A 27,654-nucleotide genomic window follows, 5' to 3' on the forward strand; every position below is an offset into this window, starting at 1 on the left:
TAGTAAGTTTTCTAGCTTCAAGAACTGGATAGCTGTGATGACTTGGCTCTGGTTCGATAATATATCTGTGATGTCGTCCTTCATGACCAGTTCTTGGCGTCGAAACTGAATTTAATTGCAGCCAAATTGTCAATAAATTGTCACCTTAAAACCATTTTTAATTTTTGCCCATAGCATACTCTGAATATGGCCGGCCCAAATAATTTGATTTCAATTCAATAAATTATGTTAGAGGGGTAAAATGTTTTAATAAGTTCAAAAATTAGTAAACTTCTATATGGTCTAGTTTTTGTTGTGCAATATTTTAAAAAATTTTAATTTTTATTGCAATATTAATATGCGAAATCTATTACATCGAGTTTAAGGAAATTTGGTGCGCCATTTTATTATCTTATAAACAATGCATAAGTGCAATCTAAATGGTTGAATAACCACTTAGGTTAGAATTAGAAAAGGCTTGCTTCCCCTTCTTTCCAGTCAAAAAGTCAATTATTATTACTAAAGTAAGCACAAAACTTTTTCTGCAAAAATCCAAATACCACCTCTCACATTCAAATGTAGTAGTTTTTCACAAATTCTCCCTGGTCTATTATTCATTATTACTTTTAATAAAGGCTTAAGATGTTTTATATGTTTTACTAGGATAAATATGATATATTGTAACATTTAAAAGTTTTCAAATGTTATATGAATACATTGTAACTTTTTAATCCCTCTAAAACCCTTATAGAAGATCTACCCCTTGTGTAAAAATAGCGTAAAAATATTATTTCTAAGGAAAAATAGAGTATGGATCATTCGTTACATATCAATACAATATTTTTTTTAATTATATTGAATTTCTTTTTAATTAAATTATTACAAAAGAAAAAATTTTTAAATACGCAATAATAGCATGTATAGCTCATGCATATATAATAAAATATAAATTACACAGATATTTTCCTCTCTTTTTGATGGCCTTATATGTTATATAGTAAAATAAAGGTACAAGATATCGGCATAGCTCGCAACAAAGAAAAAAAATATAATAAAATATGTATATAAGATGGAAGGCAACCGTATATACGTATTTCTTACTATTGGTCGTCTTCAGTATGGTGGAGCCAAGTTAGAAAAGGAGCATAACTTAAATAAAAGTAAAGTAAAAGTAAAAAAGAATAGTACTGTTATACATATTTTGAATATACATATACATATTTTAATACCTTTGAAAATCGAGTGATTTTCATCTCTTTTTTGAAATTAACTCTCAAATTCAATCGCTTTTAATCGGTTTTTTTATTGGTTAAGACCTTTATACTTATCAGTGCAGAATTGATATACGGGTTATATTAAATTTTACAGAAAAAAATACAATTGATACAAAACAGATCTACTTAAAAACCATTAGTTTTAATAATTACATCGTTTTTCAGTGTAACTATAACTTTACTACTGTTTTAAAATACTTCCTCATGAATTTTCTTAGTGTACTAACTAGTTTAACTGTCATTCTATCTTCGAAATTTTTTTGTACGAACATCAAAGGTACCGACAAAGCTTTCGCTTCTTGTTGGGTGGTGTATTCTGTGGTTTTTTGTCAAGCAATTAGTTTTAATACTAACTTTTTTCTGAAAAATCAAAATAACGATTTTATTTTAATTGTATCTCCGCTAATTTTCATGCAAGTGTTTACTGTCAGTGCTCAATTTAAACGTCTATTCATGTACTGCAAAAAGTTTTATATGAGTGTTTTCCTTTTATTTTCTTCTAAGTGACGTTGAGAGTTTCAAAATCGACTTTATATTTAATAAACCACAACTTGTGTTTTATGCACCTACAATCATTGTCTCTGTTATCTAATTATCCTTATTTTGGCCTTTGATCATTTTTTTATAAGACTTAAATCTTCAGGCCAATATCAAAAAGTATTGACTGCACAATAAAATTCCTATACATTTTTTGCCTCGAATTTGTCCCTCTAACGAATGGTTATTTTTTTTAACATCCAGAAGGTTTGGCATCCATCTCTGTCCACCTCATTGCATTATATCTAACTTTTGTTTTCCTAACAACGGTTCCACTAATTCCTCCCATCCAAAAACATTTTTAGTCAAAAGCTTGATTGACTATACCATATAGTAACAGTTTCAGCCCCGGGTGGTATCAATATGAGGCCTCACTAAATAGTACTCTTGGGACAGTGAGGCATCACTCTAATGCCACACTACAGTTTTGTATTCGGGACACCGTGTCATCAACTGTGGCCCCACAGCTATATAAATTATATTGTAATTTGGACAGGGTGGTCTAAGGAACAAAATAATATTTCCTGATCGGATGTGAGACGGTTTTTACGCAAGATATGGAAATTATAAAACTTAATACAAAAAATAAAAGATTTTATTTAGAATATGCAAAAATAATTATAATAATATAATACCTTATTATTTTAAAACAGCATTATGTATTGAAAGAAAACAAGAAATACAATAATGTTTTTTGCATTGGTTGCACAAAAATTTAGAACGAGAACACTTGTTTTGAGCTCCCTTCTGCCCCAATTCATTCTTCATTCTGACGTAGCAAACCACACATCTGTTTTTTTTTTCCTTCTACAAGCTCATGACTGACATCGGTGTTATCGTAGATATTAGTTTCAATTCCGGACATTTTACCCAGTAGTTCTATAGCGACTTCTGTTTTGAACTCTGTTATAGTCAATTTAGTTTGTGTAACCTGTGTATATACAATAAGAGCATTTACCAAGGCACTACCAAACAATAATCCTGGGGCTAATTTCCTATACTATTTATTCCCTCGTCTCAAGCTATGTGAATACGCTTTGTTCTGATCTGAGAGATCAACAAAGGATTTTGAATCATTGTAATCAACAATCAGTTTGGGCTTTTCATTTCTTTGCCTTTGTGTAGACGTTTCAACATTTTATCCCCATGCTTTGTACTAATCATCAAGCCATCCCTTTCGTCACACAATCCCTTTTGTCACACCTCGAGACAATTCATTTTTCTGTTTGACCGAACAGTGCCTACAAGGTGAGTTGTACAGCTGAGCAGTGTATGAGCAAGGGTAATGCTCGTATAATAATTAGCTGTGAGAAGAGTATGACCACTGTCAAACAACCCTTCCATAAGCGATAGAACAATAGACAAAGAGGCATTTTGACCACCCTGACTATCTTTTCCACAGTAAATTTTGAGGTCATAAATGTAGCCGTTTTCTAAGCAAAACTTATATAATTTGATACCAAATTTGTGCTTTTTATTTTTGATATATTGCTTGAATTTCAAGCGACCACGATAAGGTACCATCGTCTCGTCAATACAAACATTTTCTCCTAAAGTAACAATTTGCTCAAATCTAGAAATAAGTTTTTGAACCAACGGAGATATTTTGTGAGAGCAAAATTGCGATGAGTGTGGTTGTGGCGCTGTTTCAATATTGTTGAAGTGAATATTTGAAAGTAATTGCTCAAAACGATTTCTAGACATTTTGTGTTTTATATTAGTAACAAATAAGTAATTTCTGCTCCAATAGTCGCGTAATCGTGGTGTTTTTAGCAATCCCATCCATATAGTTACCCCAAAGAATATTTCCATTTCTTGTCTTGTAGTTGGTATTCAACGTTTACATTTAGATTTGGCTACAACAGGTTGGCCATTAATCTGTTGATATGCGTATAAATTCGTTTGATCAACTTTATAATTGATCAAGTCATCAGTCACAAATAGTTTGTAAAAGAAATAAGGAGTTTCTGTAAAATTGTTGTAATATTCTAGTCTTACCCCAGCCCAGCATTCTGAATAGTCTGCGGAAAATTTTTCAACTTGAAAGTGTCAACTTCGCTCCCTAATAAATCTGAACTCTCCCCTTCATCTTCTTCTGCGACAACAGCAAATGCAGAAATTACAATTTCTATTGTCTGTTGTATCAGGTCATCCTTAATAGAAATTAGGTATGACTTTCCAGAATGAACATAAAAGTTTAGTAAAACTTACACATTTTCAACAGCCCTTAGTAATACCGGTAATACTATTTTTAGTATACCTCTAGGCCCTGACACTGCAAGATTGCGTTCGTCCGGTACTTCACTCATGCCATGTAATTTTCTTAGTTTCCTAGGAATTTCTTCGGAAGAATCCGAGGTTTTTGTGTCACTGGGTTAATAATCATCTGATGATCCAGAATTTGCATAAGGGTCGTCCACTCATACATCTTCATCTGACATAAGCTCTTCGTATAAACTTACAAGCCTTTTCTGTTCTTTTTCGTAGGAATCCATCGAAAAAATTCATGTAATCTAATATTTTATAGTACACTCATACATAACCTTGAACAAGCTTGAGGCATCACGTAAATGCCACGCTGTTCAGGCAAACAAATGTTTAGTTTTCGGAGAGCGATGCATCAATGTGAGCATCAATGTTGTGTAATAACTCGATTGTCAAATATTTTTTTAACGTGAATCAGAAATGCGGAAAGGCATCCACGACTCCCGTCTTATTTACAAAAAAGAAAATGCTGACCAATGGACAAGAAAAAAAATTATAACACCGGGGCTGAACGTGTTAATAGAAATGAACATAGGTACCATATTCATTCAAGTAATCTACCCGACCCTGTATAGAAATTAACAACTGTCAATGATTGAATATGTGAAAGTTGATTGCCTTGCAGTTTTCTCTAAGAATTTTTAGAAGAGACAATCAGTAGCGTTGTTAATGGTTATGTTATTTCTGGAATTTGCAGTCTGCGCTAATAAAGAATCGATTTTATTAATTACTAATTGCAAATATATACTATTAATTGCTCAACCGACTGAGGTTTTTCTTTTCTTTAGTCTGTATCTAATTACTTGATCTGTAATCATACGGGATTACCAAGAGGCGAAAGTACGCAGCTTATTTTATTTTAAATTTATATATCTATATCTATATCTATATATATATATATATATATATATATATATATATATATATATATATATTTAGCTTTGTTTATTATGTTAAACCAAACAGATAAACAGTTAAAGTAAGATATATTCTTGAGTAAAAATAATATATAATGATAATGTATGTTTCACAAATTTTGTCCCTAATGTGAAATGAGTGAGGGCAAAAAGAGGAGTTTAAAAAACGTATTTTGCAAAGCCAACTGTAAGAGCGTAGGTGTAAAAGTTCGGACCAATACTTTTTAAATGCATTTATTTTTTTTGAATCCTAAGAAAACAAATAAATATTTTTGAAAAATTTAACCGCTGAATAAAAGATAAGTTGTCCGCCACCTAACCCTCAGATGGTGGGGTGGGGAGTGTTGGATGCTATTCTATTGATTTTTGAAAAATATTGACTTGGTGTTTTTAAGTTTTTTTATTTGATGTAAATTTCATGAAATATTTGACCGTCTGCTTCTTTTGGCCCGGTATAAGTATTCTTATTTATGACTTAACGCGCAATAAAATGGCGATTATTTTAACCGTTTGACTCACAAGTTTTTGTTTTTGCAGCAAAAATTATTTTTTAGGTAATATATTGGTAAAATATAATAATTAACACCCTGGAATTATTATAGAATATAGAATATAAAACAAATAATGTCTACAATTGTAGACATTGGTAGTCGGTGAAATAAATTATGGCATTTTTTATAAAATAAAAAAAACAGTAAAAATTTAAATAAAATCTAATAACTAAAAATGTTTATTAAAAGTAATATAAAAAGGAAGTATTTATTTTTCATGGAAATTCACAACACATTTGCGATCTTTTTAAAGGAACAAATTTTTAAAGGCACCTTACATTTAGTTCAAGTTCATCTGGACTTGCAACCCTTGCAGTCAACATTCTTTCTAGCTCTTCAAAAAATTCTTTTTCAGTTAAAACTTTCCGTTCATACAATCGTCTACAATTGGAGACACCACATTTAAGGACTTGTTATAGTCACTACAAGAAATATCTCACAAATTTGTTTAAATAAATCTAATAATATAATATTCCAAATAAAAACAAAAAATTGTCTGGACCAAAAATTTTTGATATAATTATGGAATTACGAGAACTTAACTGAATAGATCGTGTAACGCAGTAACCACCAGGTAAACAGTTGGTATAAGTTAATGATTATATACAGTGATGAGTGCATTAAGAACCGGCAAAATAACGCAAAAGATAGAAAACATAATACGTTGTGAAATAAAAAGAGATGAAAGTAGTAGAGGTGGGAAATTATCGATAGAAACCTCTAGTTTACATTACATTATATTAGGACTATCGATAGTTTCCCACCTTTAGACGTTAGCTTATGAGCTAGTTGACTTCAGTCATAATAGTACAGGTAAGACGTCGAACATTAACATTTTTTAAATTTCGCATAAAGTAAAAACTGATTGAAGGCAATAAAGCAAAGCTTAAGTAAACAGTTTAATTAGTAGTAATTTGATAATTAATTATGTGTTGACGAATACAGAATAACAAGCTATGATAATTCTGTATTGAGAAGACTGTATCAAATCACAGTTTATTATTGATCAATACTTTAATTTTGGATAAAAACATATATATATAATTTAGCTCCCCAGGCCTAGAAGGCCCATGGCTGGATAAAAACATACTCATACTTAAACTGTTTTTACTCACATTACGTGATACGTATTACTATGACTGAAGTCAACCAGCTCATAAACTAACGTCTAAAGGTGGAAAACTTTCGATAGATCTAATGTAATGTAACGTAAATTATAGGTTTATATCGATAATTTCTCACCTCTACTACTTGCATCTCTTTTTATTTCACAACGTATTATGTTTTCCGTCGATCGGATAGCCAAGCGGGCTGGGCGGCTGGCTTCTCCTTCGCTTCAATGCGAGAGATGTCAGTTCAAATCCCCGGCTCGGTGAATAGCAAACAAAAAGGCTAACGCAGTAGTTTAAAATTCTAAAATGAATCTGCGGCTTAGTCTAGAATATGCTGGTATCTGATCGGCCTATGGTGGAGCAGTACGGCAAGAGATGAGGGCTTGCGGCTAGGTGATACTCATCCATAGATCCCTACCGGAAGGGCGTGGAACGCCTAAATACCGGGTATATATATATATATATATATATATATATATATATATATATATATATATATATATATATATATATATATTATGTTTTCTATCTTTTGCGTTATTTTGCCGGTTCTTAAGGCACCCATCCCTGTATAGCTCTTTGCTATAAGTTACTATAAACTAGGTAATACTCATTACAGAATATCTGTGAATGTATACGATATCACACAATTGTAAAATGAAGCGAATTGTGGGTAGATCAGATAATGAAAAAATAGGTGAAAAAGACAGAAAAGATTCGACTTCACGTTCAAAGCGTCTATGTATCTGTTGATATGTATTTCGACTTAATAAGTCTCATCAGAACAGTTATTCATAGCCGTTCTTAACGTGAAAAATAATCTTCTCTGTCTTATTAGGAAGCAACAATAAAATGGCTTCGTTATGGACGCAATAGCGACATCTGATAGAAAAATCGGTAAGATAGTTTCGAAACAAATTCAGATTTCTGCTTTAATCTGGAGCCTTCTAAAAATTGCAAGGCATAGCCAGACGTTGATAAAGATGTTAATAGAGACATGGGGAATCTAAAATTTGCATTCCACGACATGTCTCATCAACTAAGCAGAAATCCTTAAAATAGAAGAAAAAATAGGTCTACATTGTAGACACCATGAGTCAAATGGTTAATTGCTGCTAGAAATAAATTTTAGATACCAATTTCTTTGTGATATAAGAGTTGGGCTGTGTTTATTATATTTACAAGTTTTTACATTATAACGGCGAATGAGTTATCTAAAGAATATTAACAAGTTTTTCAAAGCTATAACAATTATGTTAAAAATATATGAGCATCAAACAAATTGAAAATAAGTGTCTGTTTTCCAGTGGGCTGCACTTGGAAAAAGTCGGTTTTGTCCACTTGTTATTATTGCTTTCATCTTTTTATTTATTGTGCTCCATTCTTCTGGTGGATCTATAACTTCGTATATGGATTTTCTTTTTCATCGTGCTGTTTTTTCTTACACTGTTTTTTTAACCTAAATTTTACTTCTCTGTATCACTGTATCTCTCATTTTCAATTGTAACTTTATTTTCTTGACTTTCTTTACCATGTTCTATGTATTTTTTCATATTAAAGAGCGTCGTTAATAGCGGATATCCCAGTCTGGGTCATCGTTCTACTGAAAACATAAAACATTCCGGGTTTATTCGTAGGACATTCAGGTAAGGTTAATTATCTTGTACCGGTAATATATTGCAATATATTACCGGTTACTTGTATTGCTTTACAAATTTGATAAATAACCTTTTATTCTAATATACTTTTATTCTAATTCATTGACCCTGATCTGGGCGTGTACTTTCACTACCAATAACTCCATGGTCTTGGTTGTTCTAGATAGGTAGCCGAAGTGAATTAGGTATGCTTGGTTTACTTTTTTTAATAGCTTGTCTATTATATAAAGCTCTTGAAGTATTAATAGGTTGGTTTTATATTCTGTCTAGGACAAGCGTAGGATTTTTCTATAGACCCACATTTCGAAGGCATCGATCTTGCTTCTATCGATTTTTTTAAGAGTCCATATTTCAGCTGCGTATATGGCAATTGGGAAAATAAGGACATTGACCAACTTGAGCCTAGTATTCCTTATTATTGTTCAGTCTTACCATATTTTAATCAATTTAGCTGTTGCAGTTCGGGCCATTGCTAGCCTACGCTTGATTTTTGAGGAGCAATCGCCATTATTGTTCGGTCTTACCATATTTTAATCAATCTAGCTGTTGCAGTTCGGGCCATTGCTAGCCTACGCTTGATTTTTAAGGAGCAATCGCCATTGTTGGTTGTCAGAGAGCCCAAGTATACAAATCTATCGACCATTTTGAGATTGGCTACTTAATGTATATGAAATAGATTATTATTTGCTCTGTCTACTCTCATTATTTTTGTTTTCCGCTGTTCATCTGAAGCCGTTTAGTGATAATACTCATTTCGACATCATTCGCTGCTAGTATAAGTGTGACATCTGCGTATCGCAGGTTCCTAATTTTTCTACCTCTTATAGTGATTCCTTCATTCCTCCTTAATTTCTTTATTCTGATAACCTTTTCTAATATGTTAACATCCTGACAAAAAGGCTTAATATATTTTCTTACCTTTTCTTCCGTTGTTTTAACTATATTTTTGATTTAACTACTTCTCAAATTAGTTCTATATACTTACCTATGTCGTGTTCCAGGAAGATAAATTTTAAAAATATTAAAAATTCTAAACCGTTATACTTGAAAACGTGTGTTAACATGGAATTTTGATACCGCGAGTTATATGTAGATACAGTTAGTTTGTTTTGGAAATCAAATAATTAATAATAAATAATTCTATTATAAAATTTTCCCAGATGATGACCAAAACGCACATTTAATACATAAAAATGCAATAAATATTTACTGCTGCTGCAAAATATTGCATCAGGAGACAATAATTACTATTAAATTATGAAGCTTCGACATTTCCAACGTGACCAGCGATAATATAAACTAGAGGTGAGGCAAAACTCACGACTTGTGTTAATGTAACAGAAAACTTTACTGTTATTCTAAGGTAATGTTCTTTATTACAAGTGATTGTTTTTTATCTATGCATATAAATGTAATACGTAGTGTAATAATTTGCATTTTTATTTATATTTATATCTTTTATGATTTATGTAATTTTATTTCTGATTTGGATATATTGCTATAATCATTAACTTTTTCTATTTGTATATGTTTCATATTTTATGGTTATTTTTCATTGCATAAATTTTTTTAATCTGAACTTTTTTAAGATTGATCTATTATTATTCCTATGTCCAAATGTGTCTGTAAAGTGTACTAAATTTATATGAACTGTCGATAAATCTTTGCTCTTTATTGTCTCCCATAACTTTACAATTCAGTTCGACAAACAGATTCGTTACAAAAGGATCGTCTTAAGCTCGACGAATATCAAATAAAAGTATCTACTATAAAATAAAAGGAGATACACAATAAAAAAATACAAAACCACTTAAATAAGGAACTCAAATATATAGAAAACCTTAAAGGAGATAAAGAACATTTTATAAGAAATTCAACATCAACAGAAAAGAATGCAAGGCAACTTCAAACCAATACAGAATTCCTTATAGTAACCTATTAATAACAAGGAAAGATGTATTGACTCGATGTGGGGAATATTTTAACCAGGTACTTAATGTAGAGGCGAAGAAGAAAACTTTGAAGACGAAAGATGAGGAGGAGGAACCGCCAAAGATACTAGATAATCTATCAGTTGAACTATATAAGGAAGCTGGCCACAATACGATAATGGCACTACAGCAGCTTATTAAAGAAATATGAACACAGAAATCTCTTCTTAGTAATTGGAATATTGGAATACTTTGCACCATACACAAAAAAGGAGGTATCTTTGAATGTTCTAATCACAGAGGAATTGCGCTTCTAAACACAGCGTATAAAATATTCTCTACTTTACTATGCTACCGTATGGTACCATATACAGATCGAATAATAGTTAAATACCTGGTTGGTTTTAGAGATGGCCAATCGAAAATTTATCAGATTTTCACCCTGAGGTGAATTTTAGAAAAACCTGCAATAAGGCATTAATTCTGTAACTGTAGCTGCAAGGCAGTGTAAAACTCTGTAAATAGAAGAAAAATATTCAGAGCAATAAAAGGGCTAAGAGTACAAAATCAGTTGGCAAATTTAACAAAACTAACTCTTGAGAAAGTTGAATGTAGAGTACGAATGCAAGAGAAACTGTCTGGACCTTTTAAAATAAATAGCGAGCTACACCAGGGAGACCCTCTCTTCTGTATACTGTTAAATCGGGCTCTGGAAAAAGTAATACGTATATCACAAATCACAACTGCTGGTTTAAAGTATAACAAATTCGTACTCATATACGGATTCGTACTCATGTTAATGATATCAATATTGTTGGGAGAATTGAAAACGCTGTATGTAGCACTATTAAATTTTGACAATAGTTACGAATCGAATCTTTTAGTGACAGATAATTTTTTACTTCTCATTTAACGTCTATATTTTGTTAGTTTTTCACGCAGTTTTTATTTTAAACCTGCTTAGAGTATATATATATATATATATATATATATATATATATATATATATATATATATATACATATATATATATATATATATATATATATATATAGATATACATATATATATATATATATATACATATATATATATATATATATATATGATGACTTAAAACGAATTAATCGAGAGTAGTGAGTCGATGTCAAGAACCGTTATTCTATGACGCTACCCGTGACGACCCATCTTGTGACGCATTGCGTCAGCATTTTACTATAGAAAAAAAAGTAATACATGTCAGTATAGAAGCTTTGCTTTAAAATAATTTAACATATCAGATTACATACTTGTAATATAAATAACTTTGGTGAATCAAATATTTGATCATTACTTAATATCCACACATAATTGTATAAGCAATGATAAAGGAACAGTACGCTTAAATCGAAAAAAGACACCTGTATTCTAATCTAATAGGTAGATTACTATTAAATAGGATGCTGATTAAATAGCTGAACCTTTTTAAAAAACTTTTGAGTTATATCCTTTATATCCCGTGTGTGTGATCTCTTCAGCAGAGTATTAACAAATAGAATTTCCTCTATACTAGTCAAATTTCAAACAACAGATCAAGCAGGATTTAGACAAGAATACACTAGGCTAGACAAAATAGATATAGTGGGACAGATAAGGAAGAGATCAGATATTAAAAGTATTTCACAAACTTTTCACCGCTATAACCTACGTTGCAAATACCTGGTCTGTTACAAAAGCGAAAAAGAAAAACTAGAAATAACCCATAGCAAAATTAAAAGGTATAGTCGGTTCGCTATTCCAAGTCCGAACTGTCTATTAAATTTAGTTATTATTTTTTTGTGAATTTAGATTTTTTTTGACAGACTAGAAGTGGCTGGAAATTACTATACAACGAAACACACGTACTCATAGCCAATATTAATAGTAAACAAACTAAATAGTAAATAAATTAGAACTTTACGAATTACCGACAATCAATGTTTATTTATTTGCACCATAAAATAAATAGTTATGTTAAATTATAACAACTGAAATATATTTTTTAAATATTTATATACTACCCAGAATTTTATGGGTTTAGTATACACTTCCACTATTTATAAGTGGAAATTCTTCTTTTTTCAATGAAATAAGTCTGTGATAAAAGTTTATTTAAGTTGTTAATACTGTGTGCTAGGAACTTTTGTGTTGTAGGTTTCCAGCTATGAATCTGTCAAAATATGCCCGAAATGGACCTTATATGCAAAGAACGATGCGGATTCGAAATAAAGCAAGAGTTCATGTATAAAACTCACAATGTATAAAATTGCACAACTATAAATTGTTAATCCAAACAGAGAACGACTAGAATAAAACAATGAGGTAACTATCTGATAGATAGATGAGGATGGGATCAAGAAATGAAATACTGGAGATGCTAGAAAACGAAGATGATAAAATATCCAAACCTAAAAAACTTGATCAATCCCATCTCTACTTCGCTTGAAACTAACTGGTAAATGAAAACTGCAAATTACATTTCACCGAGGTTGTGTCTACCTACCGTTGTTTCAACACATTGAATAACCTTAGCTCGGATGGAAATTCATATAATTTTATTTCTAACAATACAGAACTTTGCATTCAAGTGTTTAACCTTAACTGACCTAATAATCGTGAAGAAGCCGGGTACTGGCATTGTAAAATAATAATTATAACCATTAAATTTTAACTACTGTGCAATTGTTTGAGGCATAAACTTCTTAGAACATTATTGTTATGAAAATATTTTTAAATTGTTTATGAACAAAGTAAAATCTTTTATACTCCCGCAGATTTATACAAACCTATAAAACTAGTCTTACAAAATAACAATTAATTTTATTCAATTTACGAACCTAAATTTTTTAACTATTAATCTCAAAACAATAATACGTCTTTTATTGAAATTCTTATCTAAATTCTTTGCGTTGTATAATATAAGTGTACTTGTTTTACTCGTTTAGTTCTTTTACAGAGGGTCTGTTGTTGATATTTATTGTTCTTTGGAATATTTGTATACATCTTACAAAGAAAACACATTACGTATAATTTCAGTAAATCCACATTCATTTTAGTCTTACAGGATAGTTTTAATAGCATTAAACTAAATGACGAATCAGATCGTATACGTTAAAAGTTGATTCAAACATATTAGTCACGTCACAGGTCCGGCACCAAACCAGCACAGTCTTGTCACAGAACTATTCGTTTCATCTGTTCGTATAAACGCTGAATGCATCATTCTTCGGCGACCAATCTGTTGAAAAGATAGCAAGTTTCTAGCATGAAGAATTATATGTAATTGCTACATGTTTGGACGAAGAAGAAGAAGCGAAAGCAAACCAAACTCTGAACTGCAAAATTTGCCTTTGCAAGGTGGTAATGCAACAGGAAACGCTTTTCAATTAAGAGTCACATTCAAAAATTATTTTAATTCTCCAGGGGGGTCTTTGTAGTGGCAACTTAAAAAAAATTGAAAAACTATGTATTTTTACAGTGAAATAAAAATAATAAAGAGCATTTCACTTCCAATTTCCTTCCAAATATTATTTCTTAAACTAATGTGTACGTATCTAGCATGCCAAAATATAAAACATTATATTTTCTCACACATTCTATTAATTTTTCGTCGTTAATTTGATTTTGTTCAATTATACCTCCCGTCATGTTTCCGACCAAACCAAAAAATATCGTTGCCGAGTATAAACTCAGTTGAACGTGGCGAAATCTGTCTGCTTGGCAACGAATGAATGTGAACGCTGGCGGCATATTTCTTTTAAAGAATATTTTTTATGACGGATTGTTCCGTTCGATGCCGGAACTGTGACGTGATGGGGCCGATGCGTTAGAATCGACCTTAAAGATAGCAACTTGAAATTGCACGCGATGAGGCCTAAAAGCACAAGAAATAAATGACGTGCTCAATAATCGTAAGACAATTACGGAAATAGCACTTAAATGTTAGAATCAGAAACATACATTTGTAGTAAGTAGTAGTAACATTTGCTAAGAATAGCGTTTTCATTATATAAATGTCGACAAAGGGGGTGAAAGTTATGGCGTTTAAAGGTAAATATCCCATAAAAACAAAAATAGTATTTGAAATCTTCTATTAGAATAATTACTTAAGTAATTTTCAGTATCTATCTTTGTACACGATCCAAAAAATATAAAGACATTGATCACAAAATTGAGAGGTCAGTAATGAAGAGCAAGATAAGGCAAGACAAATTTTATGACAATGGTCATACCTGTTTTATAGATGCAAAACTATATAATAACGTACAGAGATAACTCAAGAATCTATGAAAACAAAATTATATTACTCAGAAGAATGAAAAAAACTACAGGAGTTAATGGTCAGAAAAAAAAAACGTAAGAACTCAATATTTACTCAATCAGTGGAAAAAAAATAAACGAAAACAACATGTAAACATAACGGACAAATATCGACTAACTAAATAATACTAAATTACAAATGGAAAGGTCAATTAGTCAACTACGACAATCGCTGAAAAAATACTGCAGAAATAAGAGTCAGAATTGAAAAAGCACGCGCCAACTTCGTGAAAATGAAAAAGATTTTATGCAGTAAAGATCTGACATTCTCCCTCAGAATAACGCTAATTAAATGCTATGTACACAGTGTACTCTACTATGGAGCTGAATCATGGACATTAAACAAGAATACAATAAATCGACTTAACGCGTTTAAAATGTGGACATTTAGAAGATTGTTAAGGATTCCATGCGTAGATAGAATCACGAATACATAAGTGTTAATGAGAATAGGCAGAGAGAAGGAAATGGAAAGGAAATTGCAATATCTCGGACATGTGATGAGAGATGAAATATACAATATCTTGAGACTCATAATTCAAGGAAAAGTAGAGGGTAGGAGAAGCGTAGGTAGAAGACGCGTTTCCTGTTTGAAAAACCTGAGAGAGTGGTTTGGTTGTAGCTCAACCAAACTGCCTCGAAGATCAGAATAGTCATAATGATTACCAACCTTCGTCGCGGAGATGGCAATTAAAGAAGAAGAACAATCGCGGAAATTGTCAAACGTTACTCCCACACGCAAACCGTAAAACAATGGAAAATAGGGCTAAGATGCAGACTGACACTAAGTAACTTTAAAAAGTGAGTATCAAAGTAGTACTTAAGAATGACCTGGAAAAACTTACGCTTGACAGTTGGTTTTTTAATTGGTCATTGTCATTTAAGCAGACAGACTCCTACGCAGGAAGTGTGACTGTGACTGAGAAGACGGAAAACTGTTAGGCATTTCCTATTAGTACAAGAGTCCATTGCAGGATCACTACGTTCATGACGTTATTCATTAAACTCACATTTTTACATACATTTAAAATTAGGAGAATACATTGATAGTAGGTTGCCAGTCAAAAAGTAGCTGCAAGAATTTTTAGTTCAATAAATAGTAAAAAAATGGTCGAAAATTAGGATTTCCAGTTGTTAAAAACGCGAGATATCAAAGATAAAGTAAAATAGAGTTAGGGCGCAATGACACTAAATTGGCAAGTGATATTATGTATATTATTATATATCTATCGACAATTGCTTTAAAAACCCACACAACTGACACTTCGAACCAGTAGCGTTACGCAGTAGCTGTCTTTTATTTTATATTTCATACCTCGAGTTTTTAACAGCTGACAACCCTAAATTTCCACATATTTTTCTGAGGCAAACTTATATTATTGTATTAAGAAAAAAATTAGCTTTAATTTGATATAAAAACATGCATATACGTTATGAGCAGCCTATTTTATTAAAAAATAAAATGTTTGTCAAAAGTTACTTTTAATTGAATTAAAAATATTTGTAAAAAGAGGATAATTTTTGTATATGGGTATATTTTATAAAAATCTTAAAAAGGGCTACATTAAAAACACGAACGTTTTCGGAACAACAGTTCCATCATCAGGTTAAAATACCTGAGCCACGAAAATATTTGGGTAAAAACCCTTTAAAATATTATGTGTTACCAAAGATAGTAGATGATGTTGATAATATTATTTGATGTTTAATATTTTAATTAAATTTTACTTCAGGTAAACCCATGCTTTAAGTGAGTTCCAGTGTCCGGAGAGTAAACCTCTTCAAACGGACTTCAGCTGGTAACTCAGTTACCAGCTGAAGTCCGGTTTGAAAAATATTTGTGACCACTTATTGACTTGCAACCTATATTCAATGTATTTTCCCAATTTCAGATGTATTTAAAAATGTGATTCTGATTAACTTTTATGAACGTAGTGATTATGCAGTGGGATCTTAGGCTATATGTAAATGTCTAGAGTTATCATCAATATGAGAGTACTGTCCACTTATGGCTTGTGCACATTCCTCCTGGAAATGGCAACGTAGACAATGAGCTATGGACGACAGCTTCCTGGGAGGATGTAACATGGGTCAATTGTAGCTTAAGTGCTGTGGGACTTGACTCACCCTCTCTATTCTACGGAAATAGATACAAATCAAAAGGAACTGCAAGTGCAGGATGCTCCTTGAGAAGATACAGTTAAGTTTGCTGTTAAATAGGCAACTAATATCTAAACCAATGTAATGGAAAAGAATAATCTCTTAGAATTGAGAAGAAGGTCTCAATTCAGGTGATCATTCAGTATCACTGGCGCGTTTTCAAACTCTAATTAAGAAAACTGCAAAATACAATTGCACTTGAGTTAAATGAGATTCTTTTTTAAATTTTGTAAAGTTAAAACCATTTTAGGTACAAGAAATACATAATAGACTTACTCACAATCAAGTTATTTTACCTTGGATGGGTTTTACATACTACAATTTACTATGCGTTGTCAGTTTTCCGGAAAGGTAACTGAGGTTCTAACATATAAATTACAACTATTAGGGTACTGTAAGGTAAACAATAATAAATTATGCCAATATTATATGTACACTGTTTTAAAGGTGCACAATTTAAAAATTTTCTCGCCTATACAAGGAATGAAGTTATAATTATGTAAAAAGATACTTAAAGCTCCGTTATGGTTGGATGTTCTGATGATCATCGGCTTTACTGCAATTTGACAAATAGTCAATACTTTTGACAAATTAAGTAAATAACACATATTTGAAAATATATCTCAAAAATAATATCGTACAATAAAAAATTACTTAAAATTTCGATAAACGAACATATCAATAGTATTCTTTTTTTTTTGTTATTCGTTCTCCTCAAGAACATTACTAGATTTGTCAAATTGCAGTAAAGCCGATGACCATCAGACAACACCCAACCCTAACGGAGTTTGAAGTATGCTTTTACGTAGATATAAACGCCTTCCTTATTTCATCGTGTAACTAACGTTTATAAATTTCATAAAAATTGTGCACCTATAAAACTGTGTACATATAATGTTGGCATAATTTATAATTTTTCCCGAAACTATCATAATAGTGGCAATTTATATTTAAGCATTTAAGTAACCCTTCCGGAGACCTTACGATGCATAGTAAATTGTAGTATGCATAACCGGTAATCCAAGATAAAATAAATTGATTGTAACTAAGTCTAGGTATTATTATTTCTTTTGCCTAAATTGAATTGGACTCACATGTGCGACCCATCCATTATTTAAAAACATTTATTTATTGAACTTTGATCAGATAAAAGGCATATATCGAGCACAGTTTAATTAAATCTTGCCCAAGTACTTTCGATCCCTAGATCATCTTCAGGGGCATTTCGTCAATTGTGGCCTATCCGGCAAGAACAAGATGTCATAAACATATAATTGTACATTACACTACACTACAAATGGACAAACAAACACTTTAAAATAATTTAAGGAAGGCTACATTACTTGAAGAAGCCGGAGACAGAATGATCAAACACTTTAAAATAATTTAAGGAAGGCTACATTACTTGAAGAAGCCGGAGACAGAATGATCATTCTGTCTCCGGCTTCTTCAAGTAATGTAGCCTTCCTTAAATTATTTTAAAGTGTTTGTTTGTCCATTTGTAGTGTAGTGTAATGTACAATTATATGTTTATGACATCTTGTTCTTGCCGGATAGGCCACAATTGACGAAATGCCCCTGAAGATGATCTAGGGATCGAAAGTACTTGAGCAAGATTTAATTAAACTGTGCTCGATATATGCCTTTTATCTGATCAAAGTTCATTTATTCGAGCATTCAACCTTATATTTATTTATTTATTGGTCAATTAGTCCCCTAAGTTTTGCTAGCTTAGCTTAAAATTGTTCCAGTTGATTTTTTTATATAAGTTGTAGACCTGTGCAAGTTTTTCTTTTCTTTTTTATGTTAAAGCAAAATTATAAATAAACACATCGAAGAAGTTTGTGACCCTATTGAAATTGCATAGCATATTGTATAGCATTTGATTTTATTAGAATTATTAGCTTAGTAGCAAATTGTTCTTATATATTTCATATTATCATTAATTTGATTTTCTGTCTAAATAATTTGAAACCACGTTGCTATCAATCCAATTTTCGGACGGTTTCAGGTTTTGACAGCGCGTTTTTAAAAACGTTTTCCCAATTATTTTGCAGAATGTTTTAAAGTCTAAAATTTTAAAGACTATTTTAGCTTAGGCTCAATAATTATGAGTGTAGCCCTCGGCAGTTGCCCTGAATATTGTCCGATATTCTGCATGTGCTTCTGACGCGACAGTGTTGTGTCAGGAGTACTATATTTGGATCTCTTTTTCGAAGTTTTATGTACAAAAACCTTTGAATGTGTAAGACCCATTTGTTGGTACCAGCGGTTACGTTTTAGCAGTTGCATCTAGTTCGAAATCTTCTGGCTCTGCTTCTCGCTATGCAAACCACAGGTCCTGGGCTTATGAATTTCTTTTGTTTCCCTGGAAACTAGGTCTCCTTTTTCTGTTCAGTTCCTTTAATACCAGTATGTCAAGGCATCCAGATTAAACTTATTTTGTTACTTTTATTGATTCGATTCGGATTTTAAAGACAGTTCCAAACTAACTTTGTGTCAATTCGATATGTATCGAGTACCTTTAATACTGCCTGACTATTAAATATATCTTTTATGGATCTCTACAGTTTCTCTTTTTTAGTTCCTGCAGGCACATCTCTATACCATAAATTTCTGCTTGGAATATATTGAAAATATTTCCTAGGTTTTCACTAACGCTCAGCCCTGGTTTCCCTCCGTATATTCGAGCTCCAACTCTTTCATTATACATTCTAAAAAGAGTAAGTGATGAGATCTGAATCTTTTGGGTTTTGATAAAAAGTGTGTAGCCTATATCCTCAAAAGCAATAATAATACATTTCTTATTATGTGTTCATTATTACTTCTTAGAAATCACAATAAAATTATACAACATATGTTTAAAAATTTAATGCAATCGATAAAATGCATGTAATAGGTAATACATTATTTATTTTCTCTCTATGAAATCATAATTATATAGTGTCACCCCGTACATATTTGGAATCACGTTTTTTACAACGACAATGCCTATTTTTACAATCCCTCACATCATGTCATGTTTATTAATGTTTAACACACCCAAAATTCTTGAATACCATTCACAATCTCGCCTATATAGTCAATAAATTTAATTTCTAACCTTGATTACAGAGTGAGTGCAAGTGAAATCTTCGAAATTGATAAAACATATATTGCCTAATACCTCATTATTATAATTCTAGTTATGCATGGGCGCCGGGCCACAAAGGCATCTGGGTACTGTCTGCCTTTATTATTAAAATAAAATAATCTGTTAGAGGTAATGGATTTTGACAAGAGCTATGAGGTAACGTAGGAATTGGCGTGGGGATTGGCGCGAGGGTTCGGGGGAACATTTCTGATGGTCGGATTTTGATTGTCGGGTGAAGCAGACCATATTTTCTTTATGACAGGTCTCCATGTCGAAGGTAACCGAATGCCGTCATCTGTTTTGTTGAGACAATTAGATTTTTTTTCAATTCCCATGGGTTTTCGGTTTTCTATAGTTTATAGAAGCGGATGGGGGCGTAGTGTTGATCTAGAACTAAAATTGAATCGGAATTGCGAACAGGAATTTTATAAACTCCGTGTTGTTTGTTTGGAATGTTGTCTTTGATTGATTGGACAAGAGATGAAAGTTTTTATTGGTGGTAAATATTGTCTTTTCCTTAACTTAAGAATTTTGTCGATTTTGTCTGTGACACCTTTGATGTAAGGAAGAAAAGCTTTGGTATGATAAGGGTCTGAGTCTTTGGGTTGAGATTGAGTGGATGATTGATGTCTGTGGATGCTCCTATTGATGTACTTTACGCGGTAACTGTTTTGGATAAGGGGTTTGTTTTAAACTAAACAGCTTACAGTGTCTACTTGCATCATTTCAAAGGTTTATTAATCTGGAGACAAGGTATTAATAATTTAATTAATTTGTTAAGGCGGATGATGAGATTTAGCATGCAAGTAACGATTGGTTTGGGTGTGTTTTCGATAAACAGAATGATGAAAACCTTGGGATTGGTATTTCTGAATGATAACCTCTATCTTTTGAAACATCTCTTAAAAACTTTCGGGCTAGAAATGAACTTGGTATATCGTTTACCAGCTCTTCTCCAGACTCTTTCGCGAAATATATAGACTTATTGGTAAACATTACATTTCTCCTATGATCTTCAGTTGTCTCCAAACGCTATGCTGTCTATGGAAATGTAATCTGGCTACACGATGTTCCCTGGAAAGTTCGAGTCCTGAAGAGGGTCGTGGAGCATTCAGATTAACGCTATTTAACCGCCTTCTAATGGTTCGTTTACTAACATTTACGTTTCTGACATGTTAATGACTGTTTTTTAACCTCTATAGCAGTTGAATGACGATTTCTTAGTACTGCAATCAGTATAAAACGGTTGTCCCGATGAGCAGTTTTTCTCTGAGAAACTGTTCTAGGATGCCGAGTGTAAGCTCCTGCCTCTATAAAATCATCAAAGACACGTTGAATTGTACTGCGTGAAAATCAGTATCTGTTAGTTAGGTAAACGTAACATTTCTTTCTGAATAATAACAACAATAGATAATAAATAAATCCATTATTCCAGATATCTAACAATATCTAAAAAATTTCAATTTTAAGGACATTTTGCGTTAAAAAACTATCTTAGGGATTTTTGTTAAGCCGTGCTTCTTTTTGTGCCAAATTTGTAAGGAGAAGCGAAAAAAGATTAGGGCGATTTCGTTAGAAATTATGAGAGTGCCGTTTTTCCTACCGGTCAGTATATTTTCTTGGTTAAATGTTTAGTTGTGTTACCAATACGCTGAATTCTAGAGTTTAGGTCTTCAGTAAAGAAAACGCAACATTTAGGTTGTTGATTTAAAGATAAAGTTACTGCTATCAACAAGATGATAACTTAGGATTGTAAAATCGTTGTAAAAAAAACTTTAATTATATAGAATCAGCATTAAAGAGCAATGGGGAAATAAATTTAGATATGTATATTTAAGCCAAGATATATACAAAGAAAGAGGTGGTTGATATGTTGAGTGGCAGGAAAATGTCAACTAAAATTATTAAAGTAAACATTCATAAAACTGCTATGAGCCTGAAACAGAAAAAAGAACAACGAATTCATGCCGCAGAAATAAAAATGCTAAATGGATAATTTCAGTGACTAAATAGGATAACAATAAGTGTTAATTTAGTAGTAAAATCTAGATTACACATCATCAAATAATACCAAAATGTAAGACCACGATACTTAACATAGATTAATATGGCTAAGATACGTTCAACGAAGATAAAAAATCATATTAACCATAGGGATAAACGTAGATAGTAAAAATAAATAATTGTAATGATAATAATAATAAATAACTATATATATATATATATATATATATATATATATATATATATATAGAGAGAGAGAAAAGAAATTTAATCTTTGCAGATTAGTTAAATAGTAAACTCTTAAATATTGGGGAAATCTGCAAGAAATACTCTAATGTGTATCAATTGTTTCGCCGAACGTTTTCGCCAAAGAGAATTAATTTGGCTTCTTCAGGGCTGAAAGAGAATAAATTATAATTAGCTACCATATATTATCTATTAAAACATTATTGATCTTACCGTAACTTAGAATTGTAGAGTTAGAATATTAAAAAAACTTTGCTAGTAACATAGTGGTGTTTTTTGTTACTATGTGCAAAAAAAGTTTTTTATAAGGATTGAAATGTATGGTAGCTTCGAACTTGACACGTAAAGGCTTACCCAAGGTTAATCGAAAAACCCAATGCAACTACATTTAAAAGGAGGTAATTCTTTGAAATGTCGGCAATAACTAAATTTTTGATTTTTAGATAGTTAAAAGTGAGGTTCTGTTTAAGCCAGAACGCAAGCGCTGACAACTTCATTATTAATTCGTATGAATCTTTATGTCGTTAAGGTTCATTGGTAAAAAACGAATGAATTTAAATCCCAGTAAAGGGAAATATTATTTTGATTTTCTTTATTTAATTATATTATATTGTTCATGTATTATTAAGTCTTATTGAGACGTATCTAAGAAAAGCAAGGGAATGTTATATATTTTTTGTTAATGAAAATTAATTATAAAGGTATGTTAGTTGTTAATGGATATATCAGTCAAGTTAGTAATCTGTGATATAGTATTGTTCTTGGTATCTGATTTAAGTAACAGGTGGTATATATCGCTTAGATTCTTGATGTCACTCTTAACATTAATGGAGAAATCGTCAAGGAAAATATAAGACATTTCAATGAACTCTCTTTTAGATTTATTGTTCTCACGGTGGAGAATTGTGGTGTTATTATAGTCCATGAGATGACCAGTGGAATGGACATGTTTGGCTAATGCACAACGGTCAGGGTGAAGTCGAGAATCACTTTTGTGTAGTGTAATACGTGATTTCAATAATTGAGATGTTTGACCGATGTAGGAATTGTTGCAAGAGAGACATGGAATGTTGTAGACAATATTACTAAGCCTATCTATGGGAGTCTTATCTTTTATCTTAGAATAAAGATTATTAATTGTTAGGGCTGATCTACAAGCTACATTAAGCTACATTATATATATATATATATATATATATATATATATATATATAGGTAAATACTTTTTTCTTTTTGGGTGTGGTAGTCAATAAAAAATAGAGCTTTGCTAAGGCGTACTATTTATTTTGAATCCAAGCTTTCGGTGGTTTTTTGCCACCTTTATCAAGGTCCGAATGTAAGATTCGTGGCATAAACAACAACGTTAAATAACATGATAATACTGAAGTTGCAACTAAAGTTAAAAATATTACTGTTAAAACAGTCGTCGTTGCAAGCTTGATTTCAGTCACATTTCACGAGCAGATACATATATATATATATATATATATATATATATATATATATATATATATATATATATATATATATATTTTCTAAAAACCAAAAATATTTAACGCGGAGTCAAACCCGGAAAACAACTGAAACCACATATAGCTCCCGCGGAAATTTCAAATTCAATATATATATATATATATATATATATATATATATATATATATATATATATATATATATATATATATATATATATATATTTATATATATATATTGTATATATTGTATTATCCACTGTAAATTTTGCTTAAGATAATTTTGGTTATCTTTCTAATGTTAATTAAGTACCCCGGGTTAATACTTTCGCGTTTTAAACTCTTTTTCCATTTTTTAAGCAATATAATTATAAAACTAGAATTTAAACCTATAGAAATATTCAACTCTAATTATATTTTATATGCGACACAGATATTGTAGAAAACACAAGGCTTTTGAAACAGGTTTATATTTAATGAGTAACGGTTGGATAATTAATTTATAGATGTTATTTAATATTTACCACTTAAAAACGTTGTTCATAGAGATAATAAAAAAATAAAGCTAAAAACCTTTTCCCCTTCTGTGCAAACATTTTATCTGTCAGGCCCAAAATGATTGTTTAAATATACAGACGAATAGTAAAAATAAGTAAGACTAATCTATATCTATCATGCACACTCACGTCAGAATTTCATACCAGAAGATACTTCCAGATAATTATTAAGAAATTAGTACTTATTTCCGTCTTTGATTGCCTACTGTTACACTAAAAGTGAAAGGTTAGAAGTGTCAGTGAATAATATATTACAAATTTAATTATTTCGTTATAAGTACTTTTATTTCCTTCCTTATTATATTAGGTTTTTCTTAGTGTGTGGTTAGGCATCATTTTTAAAGAACTATATGCCTTAGTGCAGCATTTCCCAAACTTATTTGTCTGTTAATCGGTTATTTTTGTGCTTATCCTTTATGACCCACTAATTTTTGCATACCCAGATGTGTGTATGTACAAGAAAATATATTTATTATAGTTTTATATATTTTAATAAAGAATCATTAACTCAAAGAAAAATGTAATAAAACAAAATAAAAATCAAATACTTTATTAATGAGAGGTATGCAGTTGTTTCTGGTGAACTAAAAACTTTGGAAAAGATATAAATTTTATTCTCAGGTCAGGTTCGACTTCCAAACAGTTTCGATATTTATTTTTACGGAAAGCCAGTGTTGAAAACCCTGCCTTACACTTATAGGTCGTAACAAAAGGAATAAAAAACATTATCGCTTTTTTCTGCTAAAACTAGGTACTCCTGGTGGCAAGACAGACAAAAATATATCAGTGGTATTTTGTCAAATATGTCTTTGAGTGCCCTATCAAACGATAGTTCAGGTACTGACTTAATATCTTAATCCAGAAGTATTTTCTCAGATTCCGCGTCCATTATAAATGGATTTCTTATCCATGTTGTGTTGTTGTAGATGGGGGGAAAATATTTCTTCAGATTTGCCTACAGTTCTAGCAGGTGTTCCTAAAAGCCACTAAAATCTCACCCTGCAATAAATTTCCGTTATACTCTTTTTGTGTTTGTATTACCTTTGTAATGTCTTGATTTTGCGCGACGTGTCCACAAATTAAGTTTTGTTTTGTTTCAACTTCCATCTTCTCTTACATTGCTACCTTGTAATGTCATATTTAAATTGTTCAAGAAGTCAAAAATATCACAAAGATAGGCTACCTTAATTAACCAATTGACATCATAAAAACTGTCTTTAAATTGAAATTTTGCATACCTAGCGGTTGATGAAATGAAATGAATGTAGTATAAAAATGAATGGCGTCAATATTAATAATTTGAGATATGCGGATGACACAGTGTTAATTGCAAGCAATTACGAAGAACTTCAACAACGGATTACAACAACGTGTGATGAATATGGCCTTAAGCCAAACACCGCAAAGACAAAGGTGATGGTCGTCAGTAAAACGCCAATGCAACCGGAAGTGGTAACAGCTTATGGTGAACAACTGGAAAGAACTAACAGTATCACTTACCTTGGTTGTAATCTAAATGAGAACAGGGACATGAGCGAAGAAATTAGAATACGGATAGAGAAGGCCAGAGCTGCATTCTTTAAGATAAAGAAACTGTTATGTGGAAACAATATTACTTTAAGTCTGAAAATTAGATTAGTGAGATGTTATGCGTTCTCTACTCTTTTGTATGGTGTCGAAGGTTGGACTTTGACGGATACACTTCTCAAGAAACTGGAAGTCTTTGAAATCTGGGTATATTGGAGAATCCTACGAATAAGTTGGGTGGATAGAATTCGTAACGAAGCTGTTTTGCATCGGATGGGAAAAGTTACGGAAGTCGTCAAAACAGTTAAAAATCGCAAAGTTAAATATTTTGGCCATGTTATGCGCCACCGAGAGAGATATAATATACTCCATTTAATAATACAAGGCAAGGTAGACGGAAGAAGAGGGCCAGGTCGAAGAAGAACGTAATGGCTTAGAAACCTGAGAGATTGGTTTAACAGATCCTCTGCATCTCTTTTCCGAGCTGCCGTCAACAAAATTACTATAGCTAATTTGATAGCCAACGCTCGATAATCGAGCTCATGAAGAAGAAGCCGTTGATGGATATTGTTTTAAGAATATTAAAATCTCTTCCTTGAATTCAATAAGTATTTTTAAAACATTCCCTTTTGATAGCCAACGCACTTCGCAGTGTGCAAAAGATGTACATGTTTACTTCCCATTTCTTTGCACAAAAGCAGAGAATACTCTTGAGTTCAGAGGGCGAGATTTTATGAAGTTTATAAATTTTACACACTCTTGCATAGATTCGGTTAAAAGAAGTGACATTTTTTTTGACAACTTATGCCTCTCTGTGAGTACAATGCTTCCAAACACATTCTGATGCTACGACTTTGATCCTCTGCAAAAGTCTAATTCGAGCACCTACTACTGTCCGTACTGCATCGCTACTTAGTCCCACTCATTTATTCGATTTAATTCCATTTTCATTAATCTTTAGTGACTTTTGAATCTGAATTGCTTTTTCGGGCATCAATTCCCCAATCTCTAAGTTCGACGACCTGGCGCTTTTTTGTGGCTTTCGCCTGTTTGTTTGTTAGTAATTTTTGTATGTTTTTTTTTGGTGCTTTTTATAGGTTTTTTATAACTTTTTTTGAAGGAAAATTTTTTGAAACATTTTTTAAAATGTATTATGATTTAAAATTATAGTTAAATGGGGACATAACTGAATTTTTAGATGTTAAGTGTTCGAAAAAGGCTTTTATGGCGATTAAATATGCTATGAAATCCTTAGATACTGCGTTGGATCAGTTTATTCTGTTTTTCTTCAAAACCTCTATTATTCCCGGAAATGTGCCAATAAATTTAAATAACCGCTACTTTAGGTCATATGTCAAGGTTAATATTTAATATTATCCAACAGGTGTCTTCCTTCCTCGGGCAAAATGTGTAAAACGTATTTAAAAAAACATTTTTCATATTTATATGATAATCACTTCATTGTGTAGTAATTTAAAATCATTTTTATGCTGCTATTATTTATTATTTATGATTTGCTTGAATTTTTGGGTACCTATTACATAATTTTTTATACTTGTATAATTAATTTTTTGTTTGACATACCAATATATTTACAATCTGTAATATAATTACAATAAGCACATTGTCTGTAATCTATTTAATCATATTTAAAAAATTAACCATTGACAATTTCCTGTGTATTCTTGGCACTGGAGTAATGCCACATTACTCTAAGAGTTTGGTTGGATTTCTGCTTCTTAATTATTTTGGGCTTCTACAACTAATTTATAGTTAACAGTTCGGCTGGGGTTTTTCATTTGAGCTTTAGTCAGATTGGTTAGCTTAGAGCTTAATATAATTACGCTAAGCTAAGTATTATTAATGACATAAAATAATAAGTACACCCTTATTAAAATCTAAAATCAATTAGTAAAACACAATTAAATCATTATTTAAACTTAATAATGATAATAGCAAGTAAAATTGTCCATGAAATAATTATAGCAACTTG

The 27,654-nt window shown here is 31.4% G+C and overlaps 1 protein-coding gene across 1 annotated transcript in view; it reads left to right on the forward strand.

Annotated features, from left to right (window-relative positions):
• The window catches only part of serp (chitin deacetylase-like protein serp), a 116,038-nt gene that overhangs the window by 22,965 nt on the left and 65,419 nt on the right, over positions 1-27,654 (forward strand). The gene's annotated exons all lie outside the window — the stretch shown is intronic.

This window comes from Diabrotica undecimpunctata, chromosome 5 (genome assembly GCF_040954645.1).
Source record: "Diabrotica undecimpunctata isolate CICGRU chromosome 5, icDiaUnde3, whole genome shotgun sequence".
Classification (NCBI taxonomy): Eukaryota; Metazoa; Arthropoda; class Insecta; order Coleoptera; family Chrysomelidae; genus Diabrotica; species Diabrotica undecimpunctata.